At 46.2% G+C, this 14,831-nt stretch overlaps 1 long non-coding RNA gene across 1 annotated transcript in view; it reads right to left on the bottom strand.

Annotated features, from left to right (window-relative positions):
• LOC101799467 (uncharacterized) overlaps positions 1-14,831 on the bottom strand; it is a 60,577-nt gene that overhangs the window by 5,752 nt on the left and 39,994 nt on the right. The window contains exons 12-16 of the long non-coding RNA XR_011812161.1: positions 12,912-13,028; positions 3,358-3,736; positions 1,916-2,095; positions 1,049-1,160; positions 110-211 (exon numbers count right to left, since the gene is read on the bottom strand). This is a non-coding gene — a long non-coding RNA (uncharacterized lncRNA). The remainder of the gene's footprint in view (positions 1-109; positions 212-1,048; positions 1,161-1,915; positions 2,096-3,357; positions 3,737-12,911; positions 13,029-14,831) is intronic.

The raw sequence follows: 14,831 nt of genomic DNA, 5'->3' as shown, positions 1-14,831 counted from the left end.
AAAATACAAAGGTAAAGAATTAAAACAGACTTCAGAAAAGAGAACCCAAGCCATAATGATGCCAAAGTGACTGATTGAAAAGGAAGTTAAAAAAAAAAAATCAGTGTACCTAGCTGGGATATAAAATTCAGAGTGAGGCAAACCAGCACTTTCACTGAAATTCTGTGTCCTTCGTGGAGGGCTGCAGATCTGGGAGAGGAGGCTGGAGAGCCTGCAGAGGTGAGAGATTTGTGCTGCACTCCTGGCACAAAGAGGCAAAGACCAGACTCATACAGCCAGCCCATAAACACCTACGTGAAGGAACAAAACATTTCTCCAGGCCCACTGCAGCCTCAGAAAATCAGGTCCTGTCCAGTTGCCTTATGTTCAAGCCCTTCAAGAGAAGCGTCCTGAAGGAACTCGTCGCTTGCCACCATCTCCTCCAAGGACTCAAGGACTCCAGAAAGGCAAGCTAGACTCTCAAGGCAGGAGAATACTTTTGCACACCTGGCTTATGCTACTTTAAGGGAAATTACTCTTAGGAGCTAATTAAAATGCATGATTTCCCCCCTCTAGCTGTATAGATTAATCTATTTCATTTTCAAAAATCTCTCTTTTTTTTTTTTTTCCCCATCACTTCAAGTATTCAGAAGAGATTACATTATTACAATCACAACTTGGCCTCGGTCCCAGAGTACAGAGATGAAGAGAGAAAAGGCTTTTGTTGAGTGCACACACACACACACACACTCACTCACATGCGCACACACGCAAGCACCAAGCACTCAGCATAAGGGGTCGCTGCTATAGGGTACATGAGAGCACGTTAATCAACTAACAGCTGGGGGGGAGGACTCAATTCTTATGGCAGAAGCCATGGAAGTGAAAAATTTCTAGTGGAACATAAAGTCAATACAACAGAAAAAAAAATTAAATAAAAGAATAGGGAACAGGATGGAAAACTGTGAGTCAATTTTACATAAATATGTATATATGTATATATTTTAAGCAGGAAAAAGCATATGTCTTGGTCTCTCAGAAGCAATGGAACAGAAGGAACAATTTTTACCAGGGTTCAGTGGTTGCTGCTGGGCACTGCAGGGATGAACTTGATGGCAAGGTTGCATCCAGGTGAAAGCAAGGCCTCTCAGCCAGCCAGATCCTTCTGGCTCGATCCACAGCTAAAAGAGGTTAAACAGCTACTAATAAATCAGTACAGAGCAGTCCTAATGCAATGAGAGAGTTGCAAGGGGGAAAAAAAATGAGAAAAACGACATCTTATGTTAAGATGCTTTATTAGAGTGCAGCTATTCAAACTTCCCCTGGAAGGAACTAATCCCTTGAGGTAAAGGGACCAGATTTTCTGTCAGTTATGCCAAAGTGCTTTCTTCAAAATTAATGCAAGGGCTGGGAAGCTCACACAGTTAAACGAGAGCAGAACCGCTGTCCCTGCAGGATTCCTCCTCCCATTGCCGGCCTCCCTCTCCGCTGCAGATGTTTGGGGAGGGGAGGAGGCCGAGGCTGCGCTTCCACATCTATTAATATCACATCTGTACTCCCAGATTTCGTGGCAGGACGAATTTGATCTGGATCAAGCACAAAGGCATTTTTGTTGAATTAGCCCGAGCACATGATGTGATGTGCTCCAGTTGTAAGCTGGTTGCCCATCTTCTGTCAGGCTGAAGATGATGGACAGGACTGGACACAGCATAGAGGCTGCCAGGATAAAGTTACATCTCCAAAATACTTGAGTGTATTTGAAGCAGCCTGGTGGTTGTACAGGGTCAGGACTTTGTAAGGCAAGGATCGTGCCCTTTCTTTGGACACCTTAAATCCAGATGCAGAAGCTCATGGAACAAAGGCCACAAAAGCAGACTCTTAAAGCCGGAATCTGCACATGCAAAACAGTCACCATTCTCGAAAAGCCCATACTCACAAGAAAAAGAGACAAGCTGAGGATTAGATCCAAGTCTCTTCCTCTTTCTTGCTGAATCAGGGTCCCCAGTCGGCAGCGCTGCTAGTGCCCAAGACCTCTGTGTGCCCTGGCAGCGCAGCTCCCAGCGAGCCTACTGCTGAGGGGTCTTCTGAGGGGGGGCAGCAGCTCCGAGCACCAGCACTAATGACCAAAAAATTTCATTTCTGTATTTCATCGGAAGGATTTGGGTTTTTAAATTATATATTTAGTGAAAACACAAATAATTCATGAGTGTTTTCAAATACATGAATAATTCAAGCTGGAACAGAAATAGCTAAATCATCAGGGCCATCATCCTCGTAGAGGCATATAGCATAGGTTATTTCAAGTACATTTCACTGCAGGCTGGCACGTGCACATATTCTCTAATAAGCAGCTGCACCAGTGTCTTTTAGCCTCCACAAAACCCAGCTAGTCACAATATCCCAGACTGAGGACGCCTGCGATGCATCTGAGCCCTAGCTGAGCTCTGGGTTTAAGAGCAAGGACAGAACCAGTTTGAAATCCCATTTTATGGCTCCCCAAACCACATCTGAACCATGTGGTACGTGTGTGGCATTTAGGAACAAATTATCTGAACACCATACAACTGTTCGCTAATAGCTGACTCCGAACTCTAGCAACCAGCATTCCTGCATGCATATTTGTGGCCGGCATTGTGTAGACTTTGAGGCATGTATATTTGTTAATTTGAAGTCTGTGTATTTTGTGGGCAGCGAGGGTGTAACACTGAAACCATAACTTCATTGTGAAAAAGTTTGCACTTCATACATATATATTATGGAAATTTGGAATGAGCTGGATGGTCAGACACATTCAGAGGAGTTCTCAGAACAAAAGCTCACATTTTTAAGTAACTTTTAATGACAGTTTCCATTATCTTCACATCAACGGTTTTCTTTCTTTCTTTTTTTTTTTTAGTATTATTCCTCTTATTTTGTTTTCAAACTTTACTTTTAATTTCCAGTTACATTTATGTTAAGACTGCATTTTACATTTCACTTATCCCATTCCATCCAACAGCATCCCTTAAGGCCACTCTACATCTACTAATATAAACTGAAAACGTATGGCTATTTTGTCAGGTAATCAGGGACACATTCAGCCTCCCGAAAGAGCAGTGGTTTATCATTTAGGTTTGAAGCATAAAATGTTTGGAGGAAAAAAAAAAAAAAAGAAAAAAAAAGAAAAAAAAAGGCCCTCCTTTGACATCCCATTTCTTGCTATTTTAGTGCACAATGCCAAAACTGTATTCCAGTACATGCATCACCCTGCCTCCAACCTCCCCCTTGTTCTGGCCTTCACACCACGCCTGGTCAGCCTCATGCCAGGACGAAATTTAAAACTCAGACCCAGAGAACTGCAAATTCAGCATCACCAAAAAAGCCTGTAGCTGTTGTCACCTTAAGTTCTGCAAACACTGACGGAGAGGAAACCCAGCCAAATCTCACAATGAGCTTCATGCAGGAACATGGCTTTTGTTCATCCGGAGAGCTCAGCCAGGCCCAGGATGCTGCTAGCCTCCACACAGCGCAAAAAGACAAAGGAGAAAGTCTCAGCCCAGAAAAATGGAGTTAAGCATTCCTGTCTGTGAGCATTTCCATTAAGGACATTATACTGCTTACTGAACTCTCAGCATGTCATCTTCAGGATACCCTTGTCCCGCCGGGGACACAATCCCTCCATGCTCCTGGTAGGAGGAGACATTGGTGCTTCTGAGATGGCAACATCCTCCCACCAGCCTCTTGAGAGCCCTGAATGATCAGCATGGGGAATATCTAACTTTAAGGAAAAAAAATAATTAGGTAAATCGCTGTCCCATGTACCACACTGCAGAAGAAGGCTTTCTGGGGTGGATTAAATGGCTATTTTCTGGCCAGAGATGACACAGGGAAAGGCAAAAAAATATCAGAGAAAAATATCAGATATAAGTGTAATGTTACATTAAAAGGAAATTAAGGAGTTACGGTATTGACTTATACAGTTATATCTGATGACATTTTACATTCCCTGCTTATTAGCCCAGCTGTGTCTCAGGTTTGGAAAAACTTGGATTCAGAACAACCAACAAAAAAAATCTGCATGGCAAACGGCTAACACTGGGTGTGCTGGAGCCATGTCTTTCCTGACGCTCTGATCTTGGGAAATATAATGGCTCATTCATTCTCTCCTTTTTTTTTTTCTTCCCTTCAGTTTTGTAGGAATTCTCCCATTGTAACAAGCCTTTGACCTAACCTCCATTTCTTCTAATACAGCCTGACATCTTCCCATCATATGTTAACAGTGTGTGTCTTCAGTGAAAGGCAAACCGGCGATGGTGCTCGGAGGCCTAAAGAAAAGCAACGTGGAGGAAGAAAGAAAGAGGAACCTCGACCTCGCTGGTCCTTCCCAGCAATCTGTTGCTCCAGCAACTGAAAATCAAACAATGATGTCAAGACAACGCAGCCGGCCACTCTAAACCCCGCATCCAGTTGCTAGAGCAACTAGTTTTTAAAGTAAGTGATGCAGAGAGTTTGTTTCTCAGAAGTTAAAAAAAATAATAAATTTAAAAAATAAATAAATGAGGGAGTAAATCAAGGCAGAGGATGTGTACCTTGGGCTGGGGGCTGGGGGGGGGGGCCTGTGCCGCAGTGCCTGCTGAAGGGTCGGGGCAGAGCAGCCTCCCGGGAGCAAATTGCTCTGCTTTTCCTTTCACCAGAGGAAATGCCAGAGAAGCGAGCGCTGCTGCCAGATGCCACATGGCCACCAAATGTTCCCCACCGGCTCAGCAGCGCGGGGAGGGCTGCCCGTCTCGCTTTCATCCCTGCTGCCCTCTGCCCCCCCAGCTGTCGCTGCCCGGCAGCCCCATCTGTCCCGCGGCCGTGGTTGTGCTGGGCAGCTTCCAGGCTTCAAATGAGGAGGACAGGTGCTGGGGCCACCCCTGTGCAGAAAGCCTCTCACAGCTCCTGCTGCCCTCCAGGCTTCTCCCCAGCCTCCTGGAGAGAGCTTTCTTGTCTGGAACCTCACTTCCTGGCTTCCAGAGAGCTGAAACCTATGGCAAAAAGGCACAGCTTTGGGATTTCACCCCTAAAACTCTCCCAGCACTCTGCTTCTGCTCCAACAGAAGATGGGAGGTGAGGGACAACCTTCATCCACGTTCCCTGTGTGGAGCGACCTCGCTGAGCTCAGCCACGCCGCTGACCTCCTAAGGAGATGCTTCTCCCCGCGCGCCTACGGGGAGCGACGTGATTAACTCTTCCACTGATTCATCCTTATCCATTTATCTAATAGAAACCATTTCGTACTCCATTAGGCCCTTGCCCTCACTGAGTAATCCCCGGTTGTATCATGCCTTGGAATTAGTCTGTAAGGTCCTCAGGGCAGGGATCATGCCTTGGAAGGTGCCTCGCAGACTTTAGGCCACTGCTAAATTAATAAGAACGTAATAAAAGTATTAGAGAGCGCTACCGAGGGAGGTATTGTTATGCCCCAGAGGCAGCATATCTGGTTAACAACCCTGAAAAGAAATGCCAACAACATTAGCCTCTGCCCCTACATCCCTCTGCCTAATGTAAAATTAAATAGCTACAAATTACCTATCTATTTTTCTATCTGCCTAGGCAATTAGCCCACGCTCATTACTGGACATATGGGGATACATCCAAGCGCTCATCAAGACGGGAGGCACAGCACGTAACATGGCACAAGTGGGTTCTCCCAGGCCTTCAAGCTCCATTATAAAACATAGCATTAAACCCACAATACATTGGACCATTAGCGGAGGTCAGGAAAACCCTGCCTCATCCTAGGGAAGGGGGAAAACCTGCAAAATCTGGCAAGAAAAGCGTCCAAACAACAAACCAAGAGCCAACAGTGGCAAACAGGCTGTGAGAGCCCTCTCAAAGTGCACGGAGGATGAAGACAAGCAGCCAGGGATGTTTATTCATATGGGAAAGGCGAACACCAAACTACAGGCAAATACGGCTCAGTGCATTTATTTGCAATTAAAGCACGTGCATACATCTCCATGAAGATGAGGTGCACCCTACTGACTAGCGAGCCCGCTGCCAACAGTGCCTCGTCAAGGATAAATCCACAGAAATGCAGCAATGGGATAATGGAGCATCAAGAGAAATATTCCCTGGGAACACCCAGCCAGAGGCTGCCCGGTCAGCAGCAGGGAACGAAACCCCCCTGGATGCCCTGGTGGGGATGATGGCTGCTTCGGGCAGTGCAGCAGCAGCCCCACACGCCATGGCTCCATTAAGCAAAGACTGCTGTCGCGAATGCACTTTAATCCAGTTAAGTTCAAGCCCTCCGTTTTTACAGTTTGACAGTAATGCTATATTTTTATTCAGTGCAGGATCAGAGGTCTGACGAAACCTCGTGTTGCCAACATAAAAGTGGAAGGAGCTTTAGCTAATCCCAATGAAAACCAAGTCCACTTCTTTCTCCCCACACCCCTCCTGTAAAGAAATAAAATGCAAACCCCACGTTTGACTCTTGGAAAGGAAAATTCCCTGCTGTCCTCAGATGGTTAAAACATGCAGCTTTAGCAGGCTGCAGAAGGAATAGTAATTACATACCCTTCACCTCTTGCCAGCTTGGGTTTTTTTGGTGTTGGTTTTTTCCTTTTTTTTTTTTTTTTTTTTTGTTGTGAGGTTTTGTTCTAAGTCTTTCAACTGTTCAACTGTACTTTTTTTTTTTTTTTTTTCCCAGTTATGTTCCTGAGGGAGCGAATCTCACCCTCCATGGGAAAGGGTGGGTTGGGGAGCATAAAAACAAGAGAAGGGAGTTCACAGCCTGCATCCATGTCATTAAAAAGAGAAAGAGAGAGAGAGAGAAGGAAAGCCCAGGGCTGCAGTGGAGTTAGCCTGACCATAGTAAAGGAGCAGGTGTTGAACTGAGTTAATTTGTCTGGGAGGAGACCTGAGCAAATCCCAGCAGCCCTGCTGAGCAGAAAAGATTTGCTTGCTGATACAAAGCCCTCCCTGCTGCAGCATCGCTCTTGCTGTCTTCCCTTCCCTCCTCCCCGGCTTCTCCTAACTGCAGGGCCAACGTCCCCTGACAAGTGCCCTCCAGCAGCCCTATCTCCCACCCTCCCTGCCCCAGCCCTGAGTATTACAACCTTCAGAGCAGCCTTGCTGCACCAAGAGCAATGTTGCTGGCCGTTATGGCATCGCTGCAATGCCTGGTGCAGGGAGCAGAGCAAACGGGGCTCCAAAGATTCCCCCCTTTGAGGCTGCAAACCCAGGAGCCACATCAAAGCCGGCTGCGTGTCTGATGCTTGCTGTGAGTGATGGTGTCAGGGAGGGTCCTCTCTGCCTGCCTGCCACGCCGTGAATACGTGCACTGCCGGCACAGCCCCCAGCCTCGCCACAGGCTGAGCCTCAATTACGAGGTGGGTCTGGGGAGCAGCAAGCCAAGGCAAGCGAAGGTGGGAAGCAAGGTTATTTATAAAGTTATTAATATAGGGAGCTGGTCCTCACGGGGCAGAAGAAAAACAATCTGATACCGTCTTCTGTTCACAATGAGAAGAGGCCCAGGCTCAACAAGAATAGTCCCAGCATTTCTCACTCCCAAATGCATGCCCATAGAGCAGCACTTCCCCAGGGCTTTTACACACAAATCACCACTTCCACCTGGACAGCAGCACCTCCTCTTGCTGCTGGTGATTTACACAAAGCACACAGAGCCCAACGTGGCAGCAGGACTGAAGACAGCACCTCCAGAAGCTGATTTTCCCAACGGTGTGAAGAAGTGCTAAGGCTTCTCCACTACTCATACCATAGCAAGGCAGGTTCATTGGAAGAAGATGATGTGTGCTGGGTTGCTCGAACCCCAGCTGCACCCACCCAGGTGCCAGCCAAACCACAGCGAGCTGTGGCCACCACCAGCCACATGGAGGGTGCATAGGAGGGGACAAGGCGGAGGTAAGAAGGGTGTTCCTGGTCCGTCCTCAGCTGCACCAAGCCCTTCACACTAAGTGATTTATAAAGGCACTTTGGGGAGGGACAGAAGGTGCCCATCAGACAAGAGTTACAAGAATTATACACACCCACATCGGTTTCTGTAGGAGTGACAGCTTCTGCGGTGCACTTAGGAGGCAAAGGAAGATTACAGGGCACCATCAAGCAGCGAGGGGAACCCCGTTCAAAAAGTGCCCAGAGATTTCACTGCACGGCAGAGCTGAAACAAAAGGCACCCTTTTAAGGCACAGTGAATGGAAAAGAGCATTGCAGAGGAGAGGGAGGAGCTGTGGGGATGGATGAGAGCAGCTGGAGAGGGATTCCAGGGGGATGTATAGACAGGCAGTCGCAAAGTCTGTTAATTATTTAAAAAATAAACGAACACAGAAGAGGATGTCCTGGTGAGGAGGGGGAGGCAGGACATCGGAGGGTCCATCAATTATACACAAACCAGCACAGGGACACGGCAAATAAGGTCTCAGTGGGCACCCTTGGGGCTCAGGCGATGTCACCAGAAGCTGGCTCTGTCCCACCCCCATGTCACAGCACGGTGCCTTTGTGTCCCCTCCTTACCCCTGCTTTGTGTTGTGCAGCTGGTGCCTGAATCCATGAGGGGAAGCAAAGTGCCAAGCACGGCTCTGTGGCTATGGCTGGTGCTGCTAATTGCATTGCAACCCCTTTTTCACCTGGCACTGCTGCTGCACGCAGAGAACCAGTCAGCTTGGGAGCCTCTCTGCTCATTTTTGGGATGGGTTGGGTGTTAGGCAGAAGTCAACTGCATCCAGGTTACTGCCTCTAGACCAAGGGAAGCAAAAAACACACAAGGCAGAAGACTTTTAATGATTCATCTTCCTGACCTGAGCTTGAACTGCCATGGAGCAGTATCTCCAGAGCTGCAGATCCCTAGAGGTTTCGATAGGATCACGCTGCACACAACGCTGCTGAGAACTATGCGACGTGGCCACCTACACTGACACACAGAAATAATAGTCCAGGACCGTACTTTCCTCATTTTGTGGTGTGCTAGCACTTGTCAAATGCACTTTCTGCACATGAGGTGGTATCAAGACACTCAACACACAATGAGCACAAGAATAAATGGGATTCAATCAAAAGGCAAATTTCAGCTTGCTGAGCTCTCTGAAAGTGACAGTAAAATACATCTCTCCCAGGAAAAAGAGCTGAATACCCTGCAAATCTCACCTTTCCCTGGCACAAGAGTCAGATGTTTCCTTCTAAGAGCTCCATTAACAGACAACAATAAAAATAAAAAATTTAATAGCAAACGTATTTCTTCCCATTTTTAGTATTTTCTAATAACTTCAGTGTTGAACTGATATCCCAGCGTCTTCATTGCAGCACTGCCCAGAAAATTTGCAGCTTAAGAGGGGAAGAACAATGTCAGGGCCAGCAGCAGTGCTCCTGCATCCCACACACATTTCTGTGGCTTTTTGGTAGGATGAGAATATATAAAATATTCACTAGAAACCAAAAGCACTGACTTGCTTTACGTATACCACCAACTAACCATCCAGCAAGAACCATTTTGGCTTACAAATGGGCGAGGCTGGAATTAAAACTGTCATCCCGAAAGCATGGAGACCCGTGGCCCATTACAAAACCTACACCCACCCAGGCTTTCTTCTCAAAGATGGTCATCCCAATTCCTCCTACTCCTCTACTCTTATATTTGACATGAACTAACGTCTTTTCTTTGAGTTGAGCTCCTCCTTAAAACACAGAAGCATGCAGCTCACAAGCAAGAGGGGTCATGTGTGTTTGATAGAAACCACCCATATAACTGAAACCACAATTTTTATGATAAATCGGCAAATGGGCAAACATGCAAAACTGTATCTGCCATAATGATTTATTTAAAATAAACAAATCCAGCTGTGGTGAAATAACGAGTTCTCTGCAAACACACACACATATTCTGGCTATTTCATTACAAACATATTAAATCTAGTCCCTCAACTCCAGCTCTTGATGATAATTAAATACACATAAATGTACTGCAGTGAATTTGCTCCTGGTAATTTGCATAGCAGAAAATAATTATTCTGGCAATTAGATATGGTGCAACACACTTTGTCTTTATGTGCACCACAAATTTCTTCTGATGGTTTTGCATCACCCTTTAAGAGTTTAATTAATTGAGGCCCCCTTCCTATTAACAGCGTGATACAGTGGGTTCATGGTGGCTTGGCCTCCTGTCATTAGAGCTTTGCTTCATTTACATGTTTGGGACAACTTTCAACACTGCTGCTAGGGCTGGTGCTGCAAACCTCGTACTGCCTGTAAAGAGCCAGCTCGTTGCAGGAAGCAGAGTTTTCCATTTGTTATTTATTATTTTGGTCATTTGTCCAATTGTGCTGGCCTTGTCCAGTCATTACCCAAAGAGTGCCAGGGCATCCTTCAGATCAAAGAAACAAATCTGCTTGCTCCCCTCCTCTGCAGTCTGTTTGTCCTGTCGTGCACAGGGATGATACATCTCTGACCAAGGAGCAGAGACTCAGACCTGCATCATTTAGGAGAGATGCCTCATCCCAGCCTCAGCTTTTTAGCCCCTAGGTTTAGAAAGCAGCCCCCAGACATCAGCAGGAATGAAGGGGAGGATCAAACAGATGAGGAGCATCAAGGAAAGCAAAGCTACTGAACAGATTTGCAGGGCTGGGGTTTGTACAGCCAGCAAGCCCGGCCTTTTCTTCTCTAAAGGCATTTCTCTTTGAACGTTGGTTGTAAAAGCCTGAGAGAAAGCCTTCTCTCCCTCTTGAGGCTGCTTCCTCAGCTACAGCTGCAGCCTCCCCTGCACTTCAGCCCCCAGCCTGTGCTGAAGGGCACGAGACGCATCGGGTTGCTTCCAGCACCCCTGATCTCAGGAGGGTCTCATTGCTCCAGCCCTTAAAGATGGGAGGGAGGCATGTGAGAGAAATAGGGATTAATTAAACCAAGAATTTTAGTAAATTTTTGAGTGCTGATTTGTTGCAGAACCACACATGGTAATAAAGGAACAGGGCAGCAGCTCTTCAGAGAGCCCAGAGAAACAGAGACAAAAAAACAGAGCAAGAAATGTTTAAGCAGTGAGACCATCACCAAGGGGAGCTTCTTCCCCTGCCCTTCTCTCCTGGTCCTACTTTCTTACAGCCTCAGAGCCACCCCAAGAGCATTGCCGCCTCTCCAGCCCCGTTGCCCTGTCCTGCTCCATTTCACAGGCTTGGCAGTGACCCCCAGCTCTCATCCAAAGCCGTTTGTACACCCCACACACACCTCCTTTTTTGTTGTCTTTCACCCTCTGATTTTAATTGCAATTTCATGCATTTCCACAGCAAGTGAGGAAAAAAAGATGTCACAGAAATGGGGGTAAGATGGGCAGAGGAAAATTCTTCCCTCTGTCACTGACTTCTACTATAACCTCGGGCAAGCTACTTCACCTCCATCCACCACTGCCTTCTTCAAAATATTGCCCAGAGAAATTTGTTGGGACAAATTGGACAGCTCACCCTCCAGACCCGCTACAAGTAGCCCTGAGCCCACCTGAAGGTCAGGCAGGGCAGGACAGGGGGACATGGCCACCCAACGCTCCCCCAGCACTGAGACCCACTGCTGGGCTGTGAAAAAGAAGGGGGAAAAACGCCACAAAAGGCAAGAATAAAAAGACTTCCAGCCCAGAGCATGGTTGGGAAGAGCGCACCCCTTTTTCTCAGGGTTACTCTTTTCTCTTTCTCTCTTTTTGGCCTGGCTCACGGCTGCCTGCAGCTCCCTCCGCTCGTTGCCTAGCACGGGCAGCATTCATGGCAAGCTGAGGTACACCATGGATGCTCCCTGGAAGCAGCTTGCTATTTCCTACCCAGATGTCCTTTATTTCGGTCAGTGTCACTGCTTGGAGAGGGACAAAAGCTCTTTATTTCCATGGCACTCATCTTCAGCTAGTCTAGCGACAGCCTTGCCTTACCTTCAGCTACGCTGTGCCCTAGACGAGTATGGTGCAGAGAATAATTCAAAACAAATCAAGAAAGTTAAACTTGTTAATCCTTCCATTCTGTAGGGCCGAGGGGTTATTTTACAAAGCACAAATGCTCAGGCTGCACAGTTCTGCTCAAGTGCCCTGTAACAGTCAAGAACAGCTGAAGCAATTAGCAATGCCCCATCTCCTCCAAAAGGCATAAACTCCAGGGAAGGAATCAATAGGAAAACTTTACAATACAGAGCCCTTAGCTCAAGACACGTTTTAGGGATAAAGCTTTTAAAAGACAGGGGATAAGATGCTAGACTAAGACTTAGGAAAGGGCTGAACCCTATCCTTGTGAATTTGGCCCTGCTAGAGAGCCTCAGGTTCCCATCTGAGATGTAAGATAGCGATATTTGCTTCCTTCATGAAGTCATTTGGAACCCACTGACAGAGCAGGCTACATAAGCAGTGTACCTCTGAGTTACTTACACCATCCTATTATTTAACAGAGTAACAGTTCAGACATGCCAGAACAGACAGAGGAAAATGCTTCTACAAACTTCTAACCCCAAGCACAGCATACACAGGATTTCTGGCTGGGGGTGAACCATCTCCTCCTGGTTAGATTTTGCAAGGGATCTGTTCATATTTACTTGTCCAGGCAGAAGGTTCAATTCCAAACTCCTCCAGTCCTGCATCTCCAAAAACCGTGCTTTTTACAAACAGGAAAGATGAAATGCTCTCAAACAATTGCTGACTACGTGATCGATGGAGAGTCAGGTCAACCTCTCAAACACACCAACTGTATTTTTTGTTAACAGAACTTGAGTCCAGGTTTCCAAAATATTGTCTGAATAGCAAGGCTTACCCACAGCTTTCAGATTTATGAATTTGCCTTTTATGAATCCGTATTTCACCTGAGATGTTTGTGATTTGTTTATGCCCTCCTTTGTCACGCGAGCACCAAACACCTCAGTCAGATAAAGTACAAAGACCAAGACTTAGAAAGATATCCTGATCATAAAAATGATTAATTTTTTACTCTCACAGGCCTTACTTGTTACTTCCACTGAAGTAAATGGGAGATTTGCCATTGCCTTCAATAGGGTGGAGCAGTGCCAGGGACTTTTGTCTGTTAATTCCTTGTGGATCATTTACAGCCTTCCAAGCACCACTGTAAAAATAAACTTCAGATTTTTAAAAAACCACACACACACACACAACAAAAAAACAACTGGAGTTAAAATGTGTATAAATACCCAGAGAGAAGCACTGGCATAACATCCCTACAGTATTTTCAGAATAGCTTATTATTTACTCATTAAATCAGTAAACGACAACCCCATTCTTCAGGACCAGCAGCACGTGCATTTGTCTCATCGGGGCAGGAAAAGACCAAATGATCCGTGATCCCAGGTATGGAGTTTGCTCCTGAATATCCACCGAGCCTGAGTAGAAAGAGCTGGGCTCTGAGCAAATAAACACAGAAAAACATGGGCCAAAAACCTCTGCACAGGGTTGCCGAGCATCTCTTCTTCATAACTTCTCTGCTGTTGACCAACGTTAGATGCCTGAACTTGTGATGAAGGGAGAAAAAGCAGGCTACCGGGGACAATGAGCAATGTTAGGTATTGAGGACGCTAAAATAGGGACAGAGTGTGAAAGCTCACCTACCCTCTATTTCTTCCACTTTCAATGTGCTCCTCCTATCTCAAATATTTGAGTGACACAAAAACCAACACTGGGATAGAGTTTGAGCATTTTTGCACCACACTGTTACATATTTTCAGGCAGAACCCTTCTAAAAGTAAATATTTTTTCCCGCAGAAAGCATGTGAAATGTCACACGCTTGCGAACTTCCACAAATCAGCTACTGAGAGAGTCAAAAACTGCAGCCCTGGACGAAACCAAGGGCAATGTTCCTGGGTGAACCTCCACCATCTTGTTGCAGCCATTCTCATGTCAACTGCTTGGGAAAAGAGGGGCTAAGACAAAAGGGGAGCTGAAAGCCCAGCGGCTTGAATCAGAGCTATAAAAGGAACAAAAGTAGCAGCAACAAAACTCTAAGGGCTCCTTTGGCACCCAAGGAGGAAGCTTAAAATACAGCCAGTTTCTCTCCGCCTTTTTTCTCCCTATCTTCTTCTAAAAAAAAAAAAAGAAAAAAAAAAGAGGGAAAGAAAGAAAAAAAAGACTGCTCTTAGAAACAATCTCTTTCTGTGTAAGCTGTTGCCAGAGTCTGAGAGAATAAGTTTCTGTGCCAGCCCATTCACATGGCCAGGTGAAAAGAAACTCATTCCTTTACAGCCACACAACATCTGCTGAGAAAGTGGGATGGGAAACACCAAAAAGGGAGAAGAGAAGAGCCGAGGCCTCCAGGTTAGAAGGGCAGCCCGTTCCCACCAGGGAGCCCCTCTTTCACTTGCAGACAACTGCTGCATTTGACATTTCAATGGGAACTGAGGCAGAGCAGGAGGGAGGGAGGTGGAGGGGGCTGGGAGGGCGCACATAAAGGGAGCCGGGGGAGAAAAGCAAGGGGACAACAATTCTGCACCTCTTTCATTTCTGCTTTCATGTTTTCCCCCGTAATATGACAGTCGGGAGAAAGCGGAGAGTTTCTTTTTAAAATCAGACGGACAGGCAGAGGGTTGGCACTGTTAAAAACTCCGTCGGGATGAATCGATTTTATGGGGCTTACAGGGAAAAAATCTTTTTTTTTTTTTTTTTTTTTTTTTTGTCATCCCCTTTTTTGTTTGTGTTTTCAATGAGAAGGAAAAAGGATTTACATAAAATAAACAAAAAGAATGAATAGCAGCAAGCCCTGCCATGGGCACCAACAGTGGATGCTTTTAGAAAAGTTACACGAATATTGCTGCAGTGTTCAGCATTGTCTGAGTGCTCGACACAGACACATTCATCCCGGGGAGGAATTCAACAGTCCCCATCACTTCATACAAGGCCCTGAATGAGAGCTGCATG

Source organism: Anas platyrhynchos, chromosome 11 (assembly GCF_047663525.1).
Source record: "Anas platyrhynchos isolate ZD024472 breed Pekin duck chromosome 11, IASCAAS_PekinDuck_T2T, whole genome shotgun sequence".
NCBI classification, from domain to species: domain Eukaryota; kingdom Metazoa; phylum Chordata; class Aves; order Anseriformes; family Anatidae; genus Anas; species Anas platyrhynchos.
This window is presented reverse-complemented; position numbering and strand designations above follow the sequence as displayed.